This window comes from Liolophura sinensis, chromosome 6, assembly GCF_032854445.1.
Source record: "Liolophura sinensis isolate JHLJ2023 chromosome 6, CUHK_Ljap_v2, whole genome shotgun sequence".
In the NCBI taxonomy this organism is placed as follows: domain Eukaryota; kingdom Metazoa; phylum Mollusca; class Polyplacophora; order Chitonida; family Chitonidae; genus Liolophura; species Liolophura sinensis.
The window spans coordinates 20,886,440-20,906,737 of record NC_088300.1 but is presented as its reverse complement, the minus strand read 5'-3'; the positions used below and the strand labels follow the sequence as shown (position 1 = coordinate 20,906,737).

At 38.0% G+C, this 20,298-nt stretch overlaps 18 non-coding genes across 18 annotated transcripts; all 18 read right to left on the bottom strand.

Moving 5' to 3' along the window:
- Positions 1-143: 143 nt before the first annotated feature.
- On the bottom strand, positions 144-226 carry Trnal-uaa (transfer RNA leucine (anticodon UAA)). Its single transcript has one exon. It is a non-coding gene; the product is annotated as a tRNA-Leu (tRNA).
- A 98-nt stretch (positions 227-324) lies between these two features.
- Trnay-gua (transfer RNA tyrosine (anticodon GUA)) lies at positions 325-414 on the bottom strand. The gene is given in 2 exon segments: positions 325-360; positions 378-414. It is a non-coding gene; the product is annotated as a tRNA-Tyr (tRNA).
- Positions 415-1,118: 704 nt separating this feature from the next.
- Trnal-uaa (transfer RNA leucine (anticodon UAA)) lies at positions 1,119-1,201 on the bottom strand. The gene has a single exon. It is a non-coding gene; the product is annotated as a tRNA-Leu (tRNA).
- A 95-nt stretch (positions 1,202-1,296) lies between these two features.
- On the bottom strand, positions 1,297-1,386 carry Trnay-gua (transfer RNA tyrosine (anticodon GUA)). Its single transcript is given in 2 exon segments — positions 1,297-1,332; positions 1,350-1,386. It is a non-coding gene; the product is annotated as a tRNA-Tyr (tRNA).
- A 707-nt stretch (positions 1,387-2,093) lies between these two features.
- On the bottom strand, positions 2,094-2,176 carry Trnal-uaa (transfer RNA leucine (anticodon UAA)). The gene has a single exon. It is a non-coding gene; the product is annotated as a tRNA-Leu (tRNA).
- Positions 2,177-2,264: 88 nt separating this feature from the next.
- On the bottom strand, positions 2,265-2,354 carry Trnay-gua (transfer RNA tyrosine (anticodon GUA)). Its single transcript is given in 2 exon segments — positions 2,265-2,300; positions 2,318-2,354. It is a non-coding gene; the product is annotated as a tRNA-Tyr (tRNA).
- Positions 2,355-3,060: 706 nt separating this feature from the next.
- Positions 3,061-3,143, bottom strand: Trnal-uaa (transfer RNA leucine (anticodon UAA)). The gene has a single exon. It is a non-coding gene; the product is annotated as a tRNA-Leu (tRNA).
- A 90-nt stretch (positions 3,144-3,233) lies between these two features.
- On the bottom strand, positions 3,234-3,323 carry Trnay-gua (transfer RNA tyrosine (anticodon GUA)). The gene is given in 2 exon segments: positions 3,234-3,269; positions 3,287-3,323. It is a non-coding gene; the product is annotated as a tRNA-Tyr (tRNA).
- Positions 3,324-4,031: 708 nt separating this feature from the next.
- Positions 4,032-4,114, bottom strand: Trnal-uaa (transfer RNA leucine (anticodon UAA)). The gene has a single exon. It is a non-coding gene; the product is annotated as a tRNA-Leu (tRNA).
- Positions 4,115-4,212: 98 nt separating this feature from the next.
- Positions 4,213-4,297, bottom strand: Trnay-gua (transfer RNA tyrosine (anticodon GUA)). Its single transcript is given in 2 exon segments — positions 4,213-4,246; positions 4,264-4,297. It is a non-coding gene; the product is annotated as a tRNA-Tyr (tRNA).
- Positions 4,298-10,175: 5,878 nt separating this feature from the next.
- On the bottom strand, positions 10,176-10,265 carry Trnay-gua (transfer RNA tyrosine (anticodon GUA)). Its single transcript is given in 2 exon segments — positions 10,176-10,211; positions 10,229-10,265. It is a non-coding gene; the product is annotated as a tRNA-Tyr (tRNA).
- A 963-nt stretch (positions 10,266-11,228) lies between these two features.
- Positions 11,229-11,318, bottom strand: Trnay-gua (transfer RNA tyrosine (anticodon GUA)). Its single transcript is given in 2 exon segments — positions 11,229-11,264; positions 11,282-11,318. It is a non-coding gene; the product is annotated as a tRNA-Tyr (tRNA).
- A 704-nt stretch (positions 11,319-12,022) lies between these two features.
- Positions 12,023-12,105, bottom strand: Trnal-uaa (transfer RNA leucine (anticodon UAA)). The gene has a single exon. It is a non-coding gene; the product is annotated as a tRNA-Leu (tRNA).
- A 98-nt stretch (positions 12,106-12,203) lies between these two features.
- Positions 12,204-12,293, bottom strand: Trnay-gua (transfer RNA tyrosine (anticodon GUA)). Its single transcript is given in 2 exon segments — positions 12,204-12,239; positions 12,257-12,293. It is a non-coding gene; the product is annotated as a tRNA-Tyr (tRNA).
- A 773-nt stretch (positions 12,294-13,066) lies between these two features.
- On the bottom strand, positions 13,067-13,149 carry Trnal-uaa (transfer RNA leucine (anticodon UAA)). The gene has a single exon. It is a non-coding gene; the product is annotated as a tRNA-Leu (tRNA).
- Positions 13,150-13,244: 95 nt separating this feature from the next.
- On the bottom strand, positions 13,245-13,334 carry Trnay-gua (transfer RNA tyrosine (anticodon GUA)). The gene is given in 2 exon segments: positions 13,245-13,280; positions 13,298-13,334. It is a non-coding gene; the product is annotated as a tRNA-Tyr (tRNA).
- Positions 13,335-14,035: 701 nt separating this feature from the next.
- On the bottom strand, positions 14,036-14,118 carry Trnal-uaa (transfer RNA leucine (anticodon UAA)). Its single transcript has one exon. It is a non-coding gene; the product is annotated as a tRNA-Leu (tRNA).
- Positions 14,119-14,215: 97 nt separating this feature from the next.
- Positions 14,216-14,305, bottom strand: Trnay-gua (transfer RNA tyrosine (anticodon GUA)). The gene is given in 2 exon segments: positions 14,216-14,251; positions 14,269-14,305. It is a non-coding gene; the product is annotated as a tRNA-Tyr (tRNA).
- Between the last annotated feature and the right edge of the window lie 5,993 nt (positions 14,306-20,298).

The following is a 20,298-nucleotide window of genomic DNA, read 5'->3' as shown; positions in this document are numbered from 1 at the left end:
CTCACTGTCCACCTCATTTTAAGCACGCCACACAGAAAACTGTATGACGTTAAACAAAGTATAGACATCTGTGTCGCTTTCCTCAGTCAGGTTGAAAGTAGAGAAAATTCCTACAGTAATTCTTTAATCAAAATGAAACAAACTAGTACGGGTGGGGTTCGAACCCAAGCGGACTTTTGTCCATTGGAACTTAAGTCCAACGCCTTAACCACTCGGCCACCGTACTATATGCTATCAACATTTTGCAACCTCATGTCAGTTAATTTGTACACGATTGGAGTTTTAACAAGTAACAAGGATAAAAAAAAATAGAGCAACCTAAATTCCGTCGAGCCGGAATCGAACCAGCGACCTAAGGATATCAATTTTCATTTCCGCTACAGTCCTCCGCTCTACCAACTGAGCTATCGACGGATTGCTTTCGCTTTGTGCTAAATATTTGACGCAAGAAGAAGGATTCGCTGAAAATCCATGTCAACGAAAAACAATCCATTCGTATTTCTTTGACAGTAATATGCCAACAAAGCCATCTGTTTTCCCTCAGAAATAACAACTAAACATTCCTTCCTTTGGACCATAAGACATTTTCAAAGAAAAGACTGTAATTCTATGAAATCAATGCACAGTCTCACAAAACAAACCACTTTACAAAGCTAAATCTTGTAATAGTTTCTAAAAAAATAAGCATTTTACTTTCTTTGGGGCACATTTATTTCATACAAATGAATCTAATACTTGTGACAATATATCATACCATGACAAACTTGTCGTTCCGCAAAATAATGACTGTCTTCAAATCAGTTCAACACGTTGTAATTTTTGATCAAAACCTGTACATGGTACATTAGCCTATAAATACACCGATGGTTTGCAAAATCTTTCTCCACTAAGTCAAATGAAATCAGCAGGAAATGTTATTTCCAATAACTGATTTGACCTCAACAGCGATTTTCCTAACCTATTGGTATGTTTCTTCTCACTGTCCACCTCATTTTAAGCACACCACACAGAAAACTGTATGACGTTAAACAAAGTATAGACATCTGTGTCGCTTTCCTCACTCAGGTTGAAAGTAGAGAAAATTCCTACAGTAATTCTTTAATCAAAATGAAACAAACTAGTACGGGTGGGGTTCGAACCCAAGCGGACTTTTGTCCATAGGAACTTAAGTCCAACGCCTTAACCACTCGGCCACCGTACTATGCTATCAACATTTTGCAACCTCATGTCAGGTAATTTGTACACAATTGGAGTTTTAACACGTAACGAGGATAAAAAAAATAGAGCAACCTAAATTCCGTCGAGCCGGAATCGAACCAGCGACCTAAGGATATCAATTTTCATTTCCGCTACAGTCCTCCGCTCTACCAACTGAGCTATCAACGGAGTGCTTTCGCTTCGTTGTAAATATTTGACGCAAGAACAAGCATTCGCTGAAAATCCATGTCAACGAAAAACCATCCGTTCGTATTTCTTTGACAGTAATATGCAAACAAAGCCATCTGTTTTCTCTCAGAAATGACAACTAAACATTCCCTCATTTGGGTCAAAAAACATTTTCAAAGAAAAGACTGTAATTCTAGGAAATCAATGCACAGTCTCACAAAACAAACCACTTTACAAAGCTAAATCTTGTAATAGTTTCTGTAAAAAAAATAAGTATTTTACTTTCTTTGGAGCACATTTATTTCATACAAATGAATCTAATACTTGTGACAATATATCATAGAATGACAAACTTGTCGTTTCGCAAAATAATGACTGTCTTCAAATCAGTTCAACACGTTGTAATTTTTGATCAAAACCTGTACATGGTACATTAGCCTATAAATACACCGATGGTTTGCAAAATCCTTCTCCACTAAGTCAAATGAAATCAGCAGGAAATGTTATTTCCAATAACTGATTTGACCTCAACTGCGATTTTCTTAACCTATCGGTATGTTTCTTCTCACTGTCCACCTCATTTTAAGCACGCCACACAGAAAACTGTATGACGTTAAACAAAGTATAGACATCTGTGTCGCTTTCCTCAGTCAGGTTGAAAGTAGAGAAAATTCCTACAGTAATTCTTTAATCAAAATGAAACAAACTAGTACGGGTGGGGTTCGAACCCACGCGGACTCTTGTCCATTGGAACTTAAGTCCAACGCCTTAACCACTCGGCCACCGTACTATGCTTTCAACATCTAGCAACCTCATGTCAGGTAATTTGTACGCGTAACACGTTTTAACACGTAACGAGGATAAAAAAAAACCGAAGTTCCGTCGAGCCGGAATCGAACCAGCGACCTAAGGATATCAACTTTCATTTCCGCTACAGTCCTCCGCTCTACCAACTGAGCTATCGACGGATTGCTTTCGCTTCGTGCTAAATATTTGACGCAAGAACAAGCATTCGCTGAAAATCCATGTCAAGGAAAAACCATCCGTTCGTATTTCTTTGACAGTAATATGCAAACAAAGCCATCTGTTTGCTCTCAGAAATGACAACTAAACATTCCTTTCTTTGGATCAAAAAACATTTTCAAAGAAAAGACTGTAATTCTATAAAATCAATGCACAGTCTCACAAAACAAACCACTTTACAAAGCTAAATCTTGTAATAGTTTCTACAAAAAAATAAGTATTTTACTTTCTTTGGGGCACATTTATTTCATACAAATGAATCTAATACTTGTGACAATATATCATACCATGACAAACTTGTCGTTCCGCAAAATAATGACTGTCTTCAAATCAGTTCAACACGTTGTAATTTTTGATCAAAACCTGTACATAGTACATTAGCCTATAAATACACCATTGTTTTGTAAAATTCTTCTCCACTAAGTCAAATGAAATCAGCAGGAAATGTTATTTCCAATAACTGATTTGACCTCAACTGCGATTTTCCTAACCTATCGGTATGTTTCTTCTCACTGTCCACCTCATTTTAAGCACGCCACACAGAAAACTGTATGACGTTAAAAGAAGTATAGACATCTGTGTCGCTTTCCTCAGTCAGGTTGAAAGTAGAGAAAGTTCCTACAGTAATTCTTTAATCAAAATTAAACAAACCAGTACGGGTGGGGTTCGAACCCACCCGGACTCTTGTCCATTGGAACTTAAGTCCAACGCCTTAACCACTCGGCCACCGTACTATGCTTTCAACATCTAGCAACCTCATGTCAGATAATTTGTACGCGTGACACGTTTTAACACGTAACGAGGATAAAAAAAAAAACCGAAGTTCCGTCGAGCCGGAATCGAACCAGCGACCTAAGGATATCAACTTTCATTTCCGCTACAGTCCTCCGCTCTTCCAACTGAGCTATCGACGGATTGCTTTCGCTTCGTGCTAAATATTTGACGCAAGAACAAGCATTCGCTGAAAATCCATGTCAAGGAAAAACAATCCGTTCGTATTTCTTTGACAGTTATATGCAAACAAAGCCATCTGTTTTCTCTCAGAAATGACAACTAAACATTCCTTTCTTTGGATCAAAAAACATTTTCAAAGAAAAGACTGTAATTCTAGGAAATCAATGCACAGTCTCACAAAACAAACCACTTTACAAAGATAAATCTTGTAATAGTTTCTATAAAAAAATAAGTATTTTACTTTCTTTGGGGCACATTTAGCTCATACAAATGAATCTAATACTTGTGACAATAAATCATACAATGACAAACTTGTCGTTCCGCAAGATAGTGACTGTCTTCTAATCAGTTCAACACATGTTGTAATTTTTTATCAAAACCTGTACATAGTACATTAGCCTATAAATACACCCATGGTTTGCAAAATCCTTCTCAACTAAGTCAAATGAAATCAGCAGGAAATGTTATTTCCAAAAACTGATTTGACCTCAACTGCGATTTTCTAAACTTATCGGTATGTTTCTTCTCACTGTCCACCTCATTTTAAGCACACCACACAGAAAACTGTATGACGTTAAAAAAAGTATAGATAGCTGTGTCGCTTTTCTCAGTCAGGTTGAAAGTAGAGAAAATTCCTACAGTAATTCTTGAATTAAAATGAAACAAACTAGTACGGGTGGGGTTCGAACCCACGCGGACTCTTGTCCATTGGAACTTAAGTCCAACGCCATAACTATTCGGCCACCGTACTATGCTATCAACATCTTGCAACCTCATGTCAGTTAATTTGTACACGATTGGAGTTTTAACACGTAACGAGGATAAAAAAAATTAGAGCAACCTAAATTCCGTCGAGCCGGAATCGAACCAGCGACCTAAGGATATCAACTTTCATTTCCGCTACAGTCCTCCGCTCTACCAACTGAGCTATCGCTTCGTTGTAAATATTTGACGCAAGAACAAGGATTCGCTGAAAATCCATGTCAAGGAAAAACAATCCGTTCGTATTTCTTTGACAGTAATATGCAAACAAAGCCATCTGTTTTCTCTCAGAAATGACAACTAGCCTATAAATACACCGATGGTTTGCAAAATCCTTCTCAACTAAGTCAAATGAAATCAGTAGGAAATGTTATTTGCAAAAACTGATTTGACCTCAACAGCGATTTTCCTAACCTATCTTTTTTTTTTTTTTTTTTGAAAATTGTTGAATTTATTCCCAGATTGTCATCAAATACACAAGATTTCACAATACCCGGCTATCACAAACTTTTGAAATCACAAGGCAGTCTTAATTAAAATAAAATATCACAGAAAAGATGACTGCTTTGTGAATAGAACAATTGCACATTAGCTGCTCATTTCAATAAATACACTAATTTATCATTCCGTAATGTACAGAAGACTTTGTTTATACACCAGATTTTCTCGAAAGATGGCCTGTCTAGTCGAAAAAAGTCAACATGAATACGGGTTTTAATTATTCCTTTGGCGGCCTTAACAATAGCAACAGAATCCCTGTTTTTTCCCTGAAATATTATGTCGTTGCGTGCACACCAAATACTAAACTGAAGAACACATATGACATACACCATCACAGCTCTAACTTCCTGGTTAAAGGTGGAATTGATTACCTTGTAAATTAATGTTTCCGAGTCCATATTTGGTAGGTAGTTCGCAAACAAAACAAATATCCGGTTAAAGTCATTAAACACATCCTGAACGATTTTACATTGTACAAACAGATGTTGCCGAGTTTCAGACAGGGAGCAAAAAACACACAAATCATCGGTGGCTACATTTCTCCTAAGAAGTTTTTCCTTAACGGGCAAAATGTCATGAACCAACTTGTAACTGAAGTTGACCAAATTGTGATCTAAGAATTGATGAAAAACAGTTTTCCATATTCTAACCCAGTCCAAATGCGGCATAGACACCATTGCTCTTGGACAATGTACTATTTTTGTTACAAAATATTCATAAATATACCTGCTTGAACACAATGTTACAGGTTGCTGTACACCTGTGGTAAATTCTCTCCAGGCGCTCAAGGCCAGTCTATAAAAAGGTGGAATGTTTTCAGAATGTGGGACATTGGAACGACAGAATTCACGACAAGCATGTCTTAGGGGTAAACCCAACCAATAGATGGCAAAGTATTTCCATTCCGCTGTTGTTCCATGAATTAATTTTAAAACATGCCGAGTAACAAGTGCTTTTATTTTACAATCTATATTATGTACGTTTAGACCTCCATTCCCTATTTTATTATGTACGACAACTCTCTTCAAACTTTCGGGCTTGTTATCCCACAAAAATCTGAACACAGTTTGGGAACACTGATTGACACATTTAGGTGGCAACAGAGTACACTGTGCAGAAAACCATAAAACAGCTAAAGCAACTGTATTAATTAAGACAGACCTCCCCCGTAGGGTCAAATATCTTCCATTCCATGCTGATACATGTTTCTTTACTTTACTTAAAACTCGCTCAGAATTGAGTTCTGTTTGATCTGGTCCAAAAAATACCCCACAAATCTTTGAATTTGTAGTGATGTTAAGCCCACCACTGTGCACGTTAGTTTCGTCCCAGTTACCAATGGGAAGAACCGTGCTTTTCAACAAGTTGAGTTTTGCTCCTGAGGCTTTTCCATAACTTTCTGCTAGTTTAATTACATGCGGAACAGAACTCTCTTCAGATAAAATTGCAGTCGTATCATCTGCAAATGCCGACACTCTTGTTTCCTTATTTGTGCCGGGTAACCGTACACCATTAATTTCGTCATTGTTTCTAATGGCGGCTATAAAGGGCTCTAAGGACAAAACATACAATAATGGTGACAAAGAACAACCCTGTCGGACACCTCGACTCAGTTTAAATTCTTCTGTTATGTGCCCGTTCACAATAACACTACTTGTAATGTCAGTATATAATAATTGCACCCACTTACAAAAGTCGGGTCCGAAGTTAAATTTCTCTAAACATTTGAACAAAAATGACCAGTCTACTCTGTCAAAGGCTTTCTCCTGGTCTAAGTTAAGAAAGCATCCTTTTAAATCTTTTTGTTCAACATAATCATATGTATTTCGTAATAAGTGAAGGTTGTCAAAAATACTTCGGCCTGGTATTCCACATGTCTGATTCTGAAGTACAATTGTATCGATCACATTTTTTAACCGATTGCACAAAGCTTTAGAAACAATCTTATAATCTACATTTAGTAAGCTAATTGGCCTCCAGTTTTTTATGCTTTCGGCATTGTCGGGGTCCTTACATAATAGTGTGATTAACCCAGAACGCTGTGAATTACTTAATCTACCCAAGTTAAAACAGTGATTAACTACATCCGTAAACACACCCGAAAACAGTGGCCAAAATTGTACATAAAACTCTGCTGGCAAACCGTCGCATCCCGGCGAACGGTTTTTAGACATATTTTTTACTGCAAAAAACAACTCCTGTTCAGTCAAAAGGCCTTCGCAGGCAGTTTTACAATCGTCATTTAACATCGGAAGCGATGACAAGAACTCATCTTGAATGGAGGAGTCAGTATCTTGTTCAGTATACAATTTCATATAATACGACCTTATACACTTAGCAATGCCTTCCTGAGATTCATGGGATATTGAAGAATCACTATGACAAGTAATACTTTTGATCATCTTCTTTCTGCCCCTACCAACTTCTCGTCTAATGAAATATTTGGTTGGTTTTTCTCCCTGATCAAAATGAACAGCTTTAGCACGGATAACCGCTCCCGCATGATTCGACTTATAAAGGGCATTTAGAGTCTTTTTCACATTGTCAATACGCTCACAGTTAATGATTGGACTAGATTTCAACGCATTTAATTCTTGTTCAAGTACCAACAAATCACGTTTTTTGTTCATAGATTTTTCCTTACAGTAACTCCGAATCCTATCTTTACATTCCCTTTTAAATGTCTCCCATCTGTCTATTAGATCTGCATGACCAGTTGTACAGACAGAGAAAATATCATGGAAGACGGATTTAATATCATCAACAAGCTCCGTGTCATTTAACACAGAAGTATTACACTTCCAGTAGAACGGCCCCCATGAAATGACATCTTCAAAAGAGATATCAAAAAACAAACACGAATGATCAGAAAAAGACACATGTACAGCATCACACTGGGTTACATACTTAAACACAGCGTTAGGGATATAAAATCTATCCAATCTACTGGCACACTGGCGCCTAGACCACGTGTAACAATTCTTATCCGGATGCAGTTTCCTAAAAATATCACAAATACCAAAATCTCTTTTCAAATTATTAATTTCGTCCACTCCATCATTCCTTACATTAGTGGCACAGCCAGCTCTATCTAATTCAATGCTCTCAACACAATTAAAATCCCCACCCATAATAACCAACTCACTGCCCTGCATCACATTATCTAGATTAGAAATAAACTCTTTTCTTTCCTTTGGATTATTAGGGGCATATACACAAACAAGGTTTAAAGCAGTGTTGTTGAGCTCAACCCTAAGGCTTATGTAGCGACCGTTAGGGCACCTCTGTATTTTCCGTATAAAGCAGTCTACCGTATACCTAATAATTATTCCCACCCCACAACTTCGATTTGACCCATACGCCCACCTTGCATCGCCCGGGATTTGCAAATATTTAGTGTCATTATAGTTTTCGAAGTGTGTTTCCTGTAAGAATAGTACATCAATTCCTTTATCGAAAACAAATTGCTTGACATGTTCTTGTTTAGACGGATCCCGTAAACCATTAATGTTTAAAGTCCCAAAACGAATATTATTTAAGCTCATTATACAAGTAAGTAAAGGTAGAGCGTACATACCCATTGTGGTCAAATAAGAGAGTCCTAATTACGCTACAAATCATTTGTCTCTTTTCATTCGCTGCCTCGCACGAGAAGCAAGCGATTTTCTTTTCCTGTATTCCAGAAGCATGGTGTCCCCCTCCTGAGATGGGGTCGGCGTCATACAGTCTGACGACTGATCGGCATCAACACCATCATAATCAGTAGGATGAGAACTGGGCGGGATAGATGACGCTGCCTCTTCGGCTGTACTGCCATTGTCCAACTTAGCTCGCTTTTCCTCGACTGGGACTGGTGAACGCACGTCGGGAGCGTGCACGTCAGCCACGACCACATTCTTCACCCTTGGGACAGCTGATGACGTTTCATTATCACCAACATCCACTTCTTCGGTGTTCTTAGTATTCTCCCGGACGTCCATCTCCTTATCAGACTCGGTGTCGTCGCTGACGTCTTCATCGGCGCTGTCGTCACCATTCCCGTCGATTTCGTCTTCGTTCTCCTCGCTGTCTTGAACCAGTTCCATAGCAGGTGCGTTGAATGGGTCTTCATCGTCGCTGACGTCAACATCAATGTCATCTTGTTTTAAGGCGTCTTCCTTATTGTACTGGCGCATAGTCGGTAGGTTTCCCTTAACTCGCGCCGCGTACGACATTGCTCTCGCACAACAGTCACTGACCGTATGAAGCCCTGAGTCACACATTCGGCATGGATTTGTACAGTCCTTCTCTGTATGAGGATTCTCATGGGGGGAGAAACCGTCGCAGTTAGAACACCACAGTGCTCTACACTCTGCCGCCTTGTGTGATTTTTGGCCACACTTCCGACATTCATAAGTTTGCCCGGGGTAGGTAAACATAACAATGTCACCACCGAAATTAATAAAATTTGGTACATAACGAACTTTGTGACACCTAAATCTGTAAATCCGAATACCTGTCCGAACATGTGAGAGCTCCGGGTCTGAAAATCTGGGTTTCGTCACACCCAGGCATTCACCATAGGGTTTCAAAGCTGCCTCGATAGTGTCATCTGACATTTCATCCGGTGCCCAGTGGGCCGTCAGATTCAGGTAAACTGACGACGCGGGCATAATGGACCACGTCGTTCCATTTATAACAACATTGGATTTACTCACTAGGGCATTATGCCCAGCCACTGTAGACACGCGGAGATAGAAGTGTTTCTTTAAATAATTCTTCTGAAAACTTATTAGCTCTGTCTTGATATTTAACACACTTGACAGAAAAGGAATAAAGTCCCTCTGGACAGCCGTAGAAAATGCCGGGCTGCTTCGTGTAGAGATTGACACGGACAAAGTTCTGCTTGGCCTGTTTACAGGCGCAACAATGTGACAATATATCATACAATGACAAACTTGTCGTTCCGCAAAATAATGACTTTCTTCAAATCAGTTCGTCGCCACGATGTGGCTGAAATATTGCCGATGTGGCGTTAAGCCATAATCATTCATTCAAATCAGTTCAACACGTTGTAATTTTTGATCAAACCTGTACATAGTACATTAGCCTATAAATACACCCATGGTTTGCAAAATCCTTCTCCAATAAGTCAAATGAAATCAGCAAGAAATGTTATTTCCAATAACTGATTTGACCTCAACTGCGATTTTCTTAACCTATCGGTATGTTTCTTCTCACTGTCCACCTCATTTTGAAGCACACCACACAGAAAACTGTACGACGTTAAAAAAAGTATAGACAGCTGTGTCGCTTTCCTCACTCAGGTTGAAAGTAGAGAAAATTCTTACAGTAATTCTTGAATCAAAATGAAACAAACTATGTTCGAAACTATGTATGGTGGTGTTCGAACCCACGCGGACTATTGTCCATTGGAACTTAAGTCCAACGCTTTAACTACTCGGCCACCGTACTATGCTATCAATATCTTGCAACCTCATGTCAGTCAATTTGTACACGATTGGAGTTTTAACACGTAACGAGGATAAAAAAAATAAAGAAACCGAAGTTCCGTCGAGCCGGATTCGAACCAGCGACCTAAGGATATCAACTTTCATTTCCACTACAGTCCTCCGCTCTACCAACTGAGCTATCGACGGATTGCTTTCGGTTGGTGCTAAATATTTGACGCAAGTCCAAGGAGTCGACGAAAATCCATGTCAAGGAAAAACAATCCGCCCGTATTTCTTTGACAGTAATATGCAAACAAAGCCATCTGTTTTCTCTCAGAAATGACAACTAAACATTCCTTTCTTTGGACCAAAAAACATTTTCAAAGAAAAGATTATAATTCTAGGAAATCAATGCACAGTCTCACAAAACAAACCACTTTACAAAGCTAAATCTTGTAATAGTTTCTATAAAAAGAAGTATTTTACTTTCTTTGGGGCATATTTATTTCATACAAATGAATCTAATACTTGTGACAATATATCATACAATGACAAACTTGTCGTTCCGCAAAATAATGACTGTCTTCAAATCAGTTCGTCGCCACGATATGGCTGAAATATTGCCGATGTGGCGTTAAGCCATAATCATTCATTCAAATCAGTTCAACACGTTGTAATTTTTGATCAAACCTGTACATAGTACATTAGCCTATAAATACACCCATGGTTTGCAAAATTCTTCTCCACTAAGTCAAATGAAATCAGCAGGAAATGTTATTTCCAATAACTGATTTGACCTCAACTGCGATTTTCTTAACCTATCGGTATGTTTCTTCTCACTGTCCACCTCATTTTGAAGCACACCACACGGAAAACTGTACGACGTTAAAAAAAAGTATAGACAGCTGTGTCGCTTTCCTCACTCAGGTTGAAAGTAGAGAAAATTCTTACAGTAATTCTTGAATCAAAATGAAACAAACTATGTTCGAAACTATGTATGGTGGTGTTCGAACCCACGCGGACTCTTGTCCATTGGAACTTAAGTGCAACGCCTTAACCTCTCGGCCACCGTACTATGCTATCAATATCTTGCAACCTCATGTCAGTTAATTTGTACACGATTGGAGTTTTAACACGTAACGAGAATAAAAAAAATAAAGAAACCGAAGTTCCGTCGAGCCGGAATCGAACCAGCGACCTAAGGATATCAACTTTCATTTCCGCTACAGTCCTCCGCTCTACCAACTGAGCTATCGACGGATTGTTTTCGGTTCGTGCTAAATATTTGACGCAAGTCCAAGGAGTCGCTGAAAATCCATGTGAACGAAAAACAATCCGTTCGTATTTCTTTGAAAGTAATATGCAAACAAAGCCATCTGTTTTCTCTCAGAAATGACAACTAAATATTCCTTTCTTTGGGCCAAAAAACATTTTCAAAGAAAAGACTGTAATTCTATGAAATCAATGCACAGTCTCACAAAACAAACCACTTTACAAAGCTAAATCTTGTAATAGTTTCTATAAAAAATAAGTATTTTACTTTCTTTTGGGCACATTTATTTCATACAGATGAATCTAATACTTGTGACAATATATCATACAATGACAAACTTGTCGTTCCGCAAAATAATGACTGTCTTCAAATCAGTTCAACACGTTGTAATTTTTGATCAAAACCTGTACATAGTACATTAACCTATAACTACACCCATGGTTTGCAAAATTCTTCTCCACTAAGTCAAATGAAATCAGCAGGAAATGTTATTTCCAATTATTGGTTTGCCCTTAACAGCGATTTTCTTTAACATATCGATGTTTCTTCTTACTGTCCACCACATTTTAAGCATAGCACACAGAAAACTGTATGATTTTAAACAAAGTACAGAGAGCTGCGTCGCTTTCCTCACTCAGGTTGAAAGTAGAAAAAATTCTTACCGTGAATCTTTAATCAAAATAAAACGAACTAGTACGGGTGGGGTTCGAACCCACGCGGACTCTTGTCCATTGGAACTTAAGTCCAACGCCTTAACCACTCGGCCACCGTACTAGACTATCAACATCTTGCAATCTCATGTCAGTTAATTTGTACACAATTGGAGTTTTAACACGTAACGAGGATAAATAAAAAAATAAAGAAACCGAAGTTCCGCCGAGCCGAAATTGAACCAGCGACCTAAGGATATCAACTTTCATATCCGCTACAGTCCTCCACTCTACCAACTGAGCTATCGACAGATTGCTTTCGGTTCGTGCTAAATATTTGACGTAAGAACAGAGATTCGCTGAAAATCCATGTCAAGGAAAAACAATCCGTTCGTATTTCTTTGACAGTAATATGCAAACAAAGCCATCTGTTTTCTCTCAGAAATGACAACTAAACATTCCTTTCTTTGGACCAAAAAACATTTTCAAAGAAAAGACTGTAATTCTAGGAAATCAATGCACAGTCTCCCAAAACAAACCACTTTACAAAGATTAATCTTGTAATAGTTTCTATAAAAAATAAGTATTTTACTTTCTTTGGGGCACATTTATTTCATACAAATGAATCTAATACTTGTGACAATATATCATACAATGACAAACTTGTCGTTCCGCAAAATAATGACTGTCTTAAAATCAGTTCGTCGCCACGATATGGCTGAAATATTGCCGATGTGGCGTTAAGCCATAATCATTCATTCAAATCAGTTCAACACGTTGTAATTTTTGATCAAACCTGTACATAGTACATTAGCCTATAAATACACCCATGGTTTGCAAAATCCTTCTCCAATAAGTCAAATGAAATCAGCAAGAAATGTTATTTCCAATAACTGATTAGACCTCAACTGCGATTTTCTTAACCTATCGGTATGTTTCTTCTCACTGTCCACCTCATTTTGAAGCACATCACACGGAAAACTGTACGACGTTAAAAAAAGTATAGACAGCTGTGTCGCTTTCCTCACTCAGGTTGAAAGTAGAGAAAATTCTTACAATAATTCTTGAATTAAAATGAAACAAACTAGTACGGGTGGGGTTCGAACCCACGCGGACTCTTGTCCATTGGAACTTAAGTCCAACGCCTTAACCTCTCGGCCACCGTACTATGCTATCAATATTTTGCAACCTCATGTCAGTTAATTTGTACACGATTGGGGTTTTAACACGTAACGAGGATAAAAAAAATAAAGAAACCGAAGTTCCGTCGAGCCGGAATCGAACCAGCGACCTAAGGATATCAACTTTCATTTCCGCTACAGTCCTCCGCTCTACCAACTGAGCTATCGACGGATTGTTTTCGGTTCGTGCTAAATATTTGACGCAAGTCCAAGGAGTCGCTGAAACCCATGTGAACGAAAAACAATCCGTTCGTATTTCTTTGACAGTAATATGCAAACAAACCCATCTGTTTTCTCTCAGAAATAACAACTAAACATTCCTTTCTTTGGACCAAAAAACATTTTCAAAGAAAAGACTGTAATTCTAGGAAATCAATGCACAGTCTCCCAAAACAAACCACTTTACAAAGCTAAATCTTGTAATAGTTTCTATAAAAATAAGTATTTTACTTTCTTTGGGGCACATTTATTTCATACAGATGAATCTAATACTTGTGACAATATATCATACAATGACAAACTTGTCGTTCCGCAAAATATGACTGTCTTCAAATCAGTTCAACACGTTGTAATTTTTGATCAAAACCTGTACATAGTACATTAACCTATAACTACACCCATGGTTTGCAAAATTCTTCTCCACTAAGTCAAATGAAATCAGCAGGAAATGTTATTTCCAATCATTGGTTTGACCTTAACAGCGATTTTCTTTAACATATCGATGTTTCTTCTCACTGTCCACCTCACTTTAAGCATACCACACAGAAAACTGTATGATTTTAAACAAAGTACAGAGAGCTGCGTCGCTTTCCTCACTCAGGTTGAAAGTAGAAAAAATTCTTACCGTGAATCTTTAATCAAAATAAAACAAACTAGTACGGGTGGGGTTCGAACCCACGCGGACTCTTGTCCATTGGAACTTAAGTCCAACGCCTTAACCACTCGGCCACCGTACTAGACTATCAACATCTTGCAATCTCATGTCAGTTAATTTGTACACAATTGGAGTTTTAACACGTAACGAGGATAAATAAAAAAATAAAGAAACGAAGTTCCGTCGAGCCGAAATTGAACCAGCGACCTAAGGATATCAACTTTCATATCCGCTACAGTCCTCCACTCTACCAACTGAGCTATCGACGGATTGCTTTCGCTTCGTGCTAAATATTTGACGTAAGAACAGAGATTCGCTGAAAATCCATGTCAAGGAAAAACAATTCGTTCGTATTTCTTTGACAGTAATATGCAAACAAAGCCATCTGTTTTCTCTCAGAAATGACAACTAAACATTCCTTTCTTTGGACCAAAAAACATTTTCAAAGAAAAGACTGTAATTCTAGGAAATCAATGCACAGTCTCCCAAAACAAACCACTTTACAAAGATTAATCTTGTAATAGTTTCTATAAAAAATAAGTATTTTACTTTCTTTGGGGCACATTTATTTCATACAGATGAATCTAATACTTGTGACAATATATCATACAATGACAAACTTGTCGTTCCGCAAAATAATGACTGTCTTCAAATCAGTTCGTCGCCACGATATGGCTGAAATATTGCCGATGTGGCGTTAAGCCATAATCATTCATTCAAATCAGTTCAACACGTTGTAATTTTTGATCAAACCTGTACATAGTACATTAGCCTATAAATACACCCATGGTTTGCAAAATCCTTCTCCACTAAGTCAAATGAAATCAGCAGGAAACCTTATTTCCAATAACTGATTTGATCTCAACAGCGATTTTCTTAACCTATCGGTGTTTTTATTCTCACTGTTGTAATGTTGTCATCCTACAGATTACGATTTTATATGTATCCGACACTGGCAACAATATAGATCTTCCATTCGAGCTATTCTGTGTTGCGTTCCTGTCCATAATTAGAACTCACAACATTATATTTGGCGACGAGAATGGACACATCGTTATCAGTAAGACATTTTGTGACTCAGAAAACACGCAGGAATGAATCTTTTACTGAAAAATCACTCTAAACCAGTGAATTTTACGTCACTTTTGTTCCGCTCAGCTATTGTGGCGCACAGCACCCGCGGCTGCAACAACAACCTAGTTACTGCGGATATTCCCTTCGTTCACAGTGACCTTTGATCAATAGCTCAGCGATGAACTAAATATGTCCGACGTTTCCAAAATCTTCTAGTTGCTATGGATATCGCAGATACAAGAGCCCTGTTAATCCATTACGCCGGCGAAGAAGTCAGTGATATTCTGGATACGTTACCGGACACAGGTGAGGAGCTCTAGAGAAACTGAATGCTCACTTCAACCCCAGACGAAACATTGACTATGAAACATACATATTTCGCAGCACAAAGTACAGAGAACTGCGTCGCTTTCCTCACTCAGGTTGAAAGTAGAGAAAATTTCTGCGTTGAACATTTGATTAAAATGAAACAAACTAGTACGGGTGGCGTTCGAACCCACACGGAGTGTTGTCCATTGGAAGTTGAGTCCAACGCCTTAACCACTCGGGCACCGTACTATGCTATCAAAACCTTACAACCTCATGTCAGTGTTTTTTTTTTGTTTTTTCTTTTTTTTTGTTTTGTTTTTCTTGTGCTTTTTAGAAAATCTTAATTGATTCACAGTTCAACAAGGTACATAGGAGTTGACTGGAAACAAAATCATCTTACAAAGCAGCAATTAAAACAACAATATCACAGACAAGTTAATCTGCTTTTGTGAACATATATTCAGTTTAAGCAATTCTCAGTAGATACAAAATAATCTTGAAGGGTGACTAGATAGTTTAATACGAAATAGAATCTTTCCATTCCTTAGAGCGCATATTGCATTGCTCTTACACCATAGGTTATCAAATGATTGTTGGCTTAACCGTACAAAGTCAACAAGAACTGTTGATCGAATAATTCCTTTATTCCTTTATAGCCGTGGTTAGAACCGTTTAAGCATCTCTTGTAAAGGCGGTTTTAGTAAATACCATTTCGTTGCGGTTACACCATATGGAAAACGGAATGGCAGATATTTGATATATGCATACTGATGTGTCTTTTTTATCAGTATTCTCTAAAATCTTGTAAATTGATTCCTTTTCATTCAGACTAGGGATAAAACAAGCATACAACATGAAAATTCGATTAAAGGATCCAAAAACCTGATGGACAATACTGCACTCGACAAACAAATGTTTAACGGTTTCAAAAGACTGACACAATATACAACTCTCGTCGGTAGCTACGCGCCCTCTTAATAATCTTTCCTTAACAGGCAGAATACCATGTACAAGTTTAAAAGAAAAATTTACCAAATTGTGATCCAAAAATGAATTAAAAACATGTCCCCAAATAAACTTCCATTGAAATTGTGGATATTTAACAACAACCCTAGGAAGGTTTACAACATTCTTGACAAGTTTGTTATAAATAGATTTGGTTGTACATGTGACAGGTGGTAAATGTTGGCCATTGTAAAATTTTCGCCAAGCACTAAGGGCCCAACTATAGTACAACGGTATTCGCTCTGAATGTGGAATATTCCGACTGGCAAATTCAGGGGAAAATTTTCTCAGTGACATACCAATCCAATAAGTGGCGAAATATCTCCATTCGGCGGTAGTACCAAGCAATAACTTTAAGATATGCCGGACCGACAACGCTTTGTGTTTACATTCTATATTAGTAATATTCAGCCTAACGTTGTTAAAGCAATTATATGCCACCGATCTCTTAATACATTCGGGCTTATTTTCCCAAAGAAAAGGAAAAACAGAACACGTACACTCAGTTATGCACGTCGGTGGCAGAAAAACACAATGGGCCGTGAAACATAGCATTGACATAGCAACGGAGTTTAACAAAACAGACTTTCCTCTTAGAGACAGATGTCTACCATTCCATGATGTCACCTTCTTCTTAAGTTTTTCCAACACGTGCTTCGAATTCCGTTCCGAATGGTTTTTGCCAAAATAAACCCGACAAATCTTGACATCCTCCTTACAAGAAACATCCTTAACGGGCGACAGGTCAAAATTGCACAAAGGCAAGAAGGAACTTTTGGACACATTTAATTTAGCACCTGATGCCTTCCCACCACAAGTTTGGTTTTGGTAAACTATACTATCTATCACTTTCTTTACTCTGTTACACAAAGCTTTGGACACAATTTTGTAGTCTACATTTAGAAGGCTGATTGGCCTCCAGTTTTTAACATTCTCTGAGTTTTCGTAGTCCTTGCACAGTAAAGTAATTAAACCAGAGCGTTGAGATTGATTCATTTGTTTTTGTGCAAAGCATGAATTAACAACTTTTGTAAACATCGAACCAATAAAGTCCCAATACTGCGCATAAGACTCGGCTGGAAGACCATCCACACCAGGAGTACGATATTCATGCATATCCTTCATAGCCATAAAGAGTTCAGTGCTGGTCATTAAACCTTTACATAATTTTTTACATTCATCACACAACTTGGGTAACTGACACAAAAATTCTTCTTGACAGTCTATATCAGTTTCTTGTTCAGAATACAATTCTTTGTAATATGCTGTTATACAACTGACAATGTCCCTGTGTATTGATCACCGTGCAATACCCCACAGAGTCATGTCATTTTAATTTAGTAATCATTTTCTTTCTCCCTCTTCCCACTTCGCGCTTGATAAAATAACGGGTGGGTTTTTCACCCTGATCAAAATGAATAGCTTTAGCTCTGATAACCGTACGAGTGTGATCTGCTTTGCGCAGTGCATAATTGGCCTGTTTAACATTTTCAATTGCAACACGGTTATTGACCGGGTCAACGCTAAGTTGATAAAGGTTTCTTTCGAGATCAATTAATTGAGTTCGTTTTAACGTCGCAACTTCTTTACAAATGTTTCTGTATTATCAATTTACATGATTCTTTAAACTCATCCCATAAATCAATCAACCTGTCATTATCATATTTGCTAAATTATCTACAAAACTCGTTTTGAATACTGTTCACAAGCTCTTTATTACCTACTACAGACACATTGCATTTCCAACAAAATGACCCCCAGGTAATAACATTGTCAAAACAAACATCATTATAAACACAGCTGTAATGAGAAAAAGCGGTTGGTATGATATCTGCTGATATAACATAGGGCACTATTGTAGAGGGCATATAAAATCTGTCTGAACGACTTGCAACTTGACCCCTTCACCGAGAGTAACAAAGTTTCTCAGGATTTACTTCACGAAATACATGTAGTTTTTCTGAAAAGTGACAAGGTCCGATTTTATATTTATTATCGCCCCTAGCACAGTAATGAAGTCCGTCTGCACTACCACAGAAAATACAGATCTGTTTTTGGCAGATATGGCCATAAAGTTCTCAAAGGCCTGCTTGCAGGTGAAAACGTAACTGGTGTCGACATACCTCTGGCTGCTGCAGGGCAGCAGCCCAGTTCCTAAATGTCCTCACAACAAGATATCACTCCTCAGAGTCCGGATTCGAACAAAATATAAACAAAACTACAACGTTGTTGTTGCACACCGACGGCTTACAAGGGAGCTAAGAAAACACGTCTTCACTCCACGGAGGTCAACATCCTTCTCCCTGTCAGTTTTTTGTACACGATTAGAGTTTTGATACATAACGAGCCTAAAAAAAGAAAGAAATCGCAGTTCGGACGAGACGATATCGAACCAGTGACCTAAGGATATAAACTTTCATATCCGCTACAGTCTTCCGCTCTACCAACTGAGCTATCGACGGTTTGTTTCCCCTAGTGCTAAATATTTGACGCAAATCTAAGGAGTCGCTGAAAATCCATGTCAAGGAGAAACCATCCGTTTGTATCTGTGAGACAGTAATATGCAAACAAAGCCATCTGTTTTCTCTCAGAAATAACAACTAAACATTCCTTTCTCTGGACCAAAAAATATTTTCAAAATAAACGATTGCAATTGTATGAAATCAATGCACAGTCTCACAAAACAAGCCACTTCACAAAACTAAATCTTGTAACAGTTTCTATAAGAAATAAGCATTTTACTTTCCTTGGGGCACATTTAGCTCATACGAATGAATCTAATACTTGTGGCAATATATCATACAATGACAAACATGCCACAACATAATGGCCTTCTAATCAGTTCAACACATGTTGTAATTTTTGGTCAAAACCTGTACTTAGTAGATTAGGCTGTGAATAAACCATTGTTCTGCAAAATCCTTCTCGACTTAGTCAAATGAAGTCAACATGGAATTTTTTTCCAATGATTTGACCTGAACAACGATTTTCTTAACCTATCGGTGTTTCTTCTCACTGTCCACCTCATTTTAAGCACAGCACACAGACAACTCTTTGACGTTAAGAAAAGTATTGAGAGTCTGCCGCTTTCCTCACTAAAGTTGAAACCCAAGCGGACTGTTGTCCATTGGAACTTAAGTCCAGCGCCCTGACCACTGGGCCAACGTACTATGTTTTCAACAACCAGCGACCTAAGGATATCAACTTTCACTACAGTCCTCCGCTCTACCAACTGAGCTATCGACGGATTGCTTCACCTCGTGCTAAATATTTGATGCAAGTCTAAGGAATCGCTGAAAATCCACGTCAAGAAGAAACCATCCGTTTGTATCTGTGAGACAGCGATATGCAAACAAAGCCATCTGTTTAGTTTTAGAAATGACAAAAAAACACTTTCTTAGAAAAGAATTTTTCAACAAAACGATTGCTATTGTATGAAATCAAATGCACAGTCTCAAAAACAAGCCACATTACAAAGATAAATCTTTGTAACATTTTCTATAACAGATAAGTATTTCACTTTCTTTGGGGCACATCTAGCTGATACAAATGAATCTAATACTTGTGGCAATATATCTATATTGTGGCTATACAATTTTAATCAGTTCAACACATGTTGTAAATTTTGGTGAAAAGATGTACATAGTACATTACCCTGTTAATACACCCTTGTTTCGCAAAATCCTTTACGACTATGTCGAAGGAAGTCAACAGGAAATGTTTTTTTCCAATGACTGATTTGGCCTGAACAGCGATTTTCTTGGCGTGTCGGTGTTTCTTCTCACTGTCCACCTCATTTTAAGCACACCTCACAGAAAACAGTATGGCGTTAAAAAATAGTACCGACAGAGCTTTCGCTTTCCTCAATCAGGTT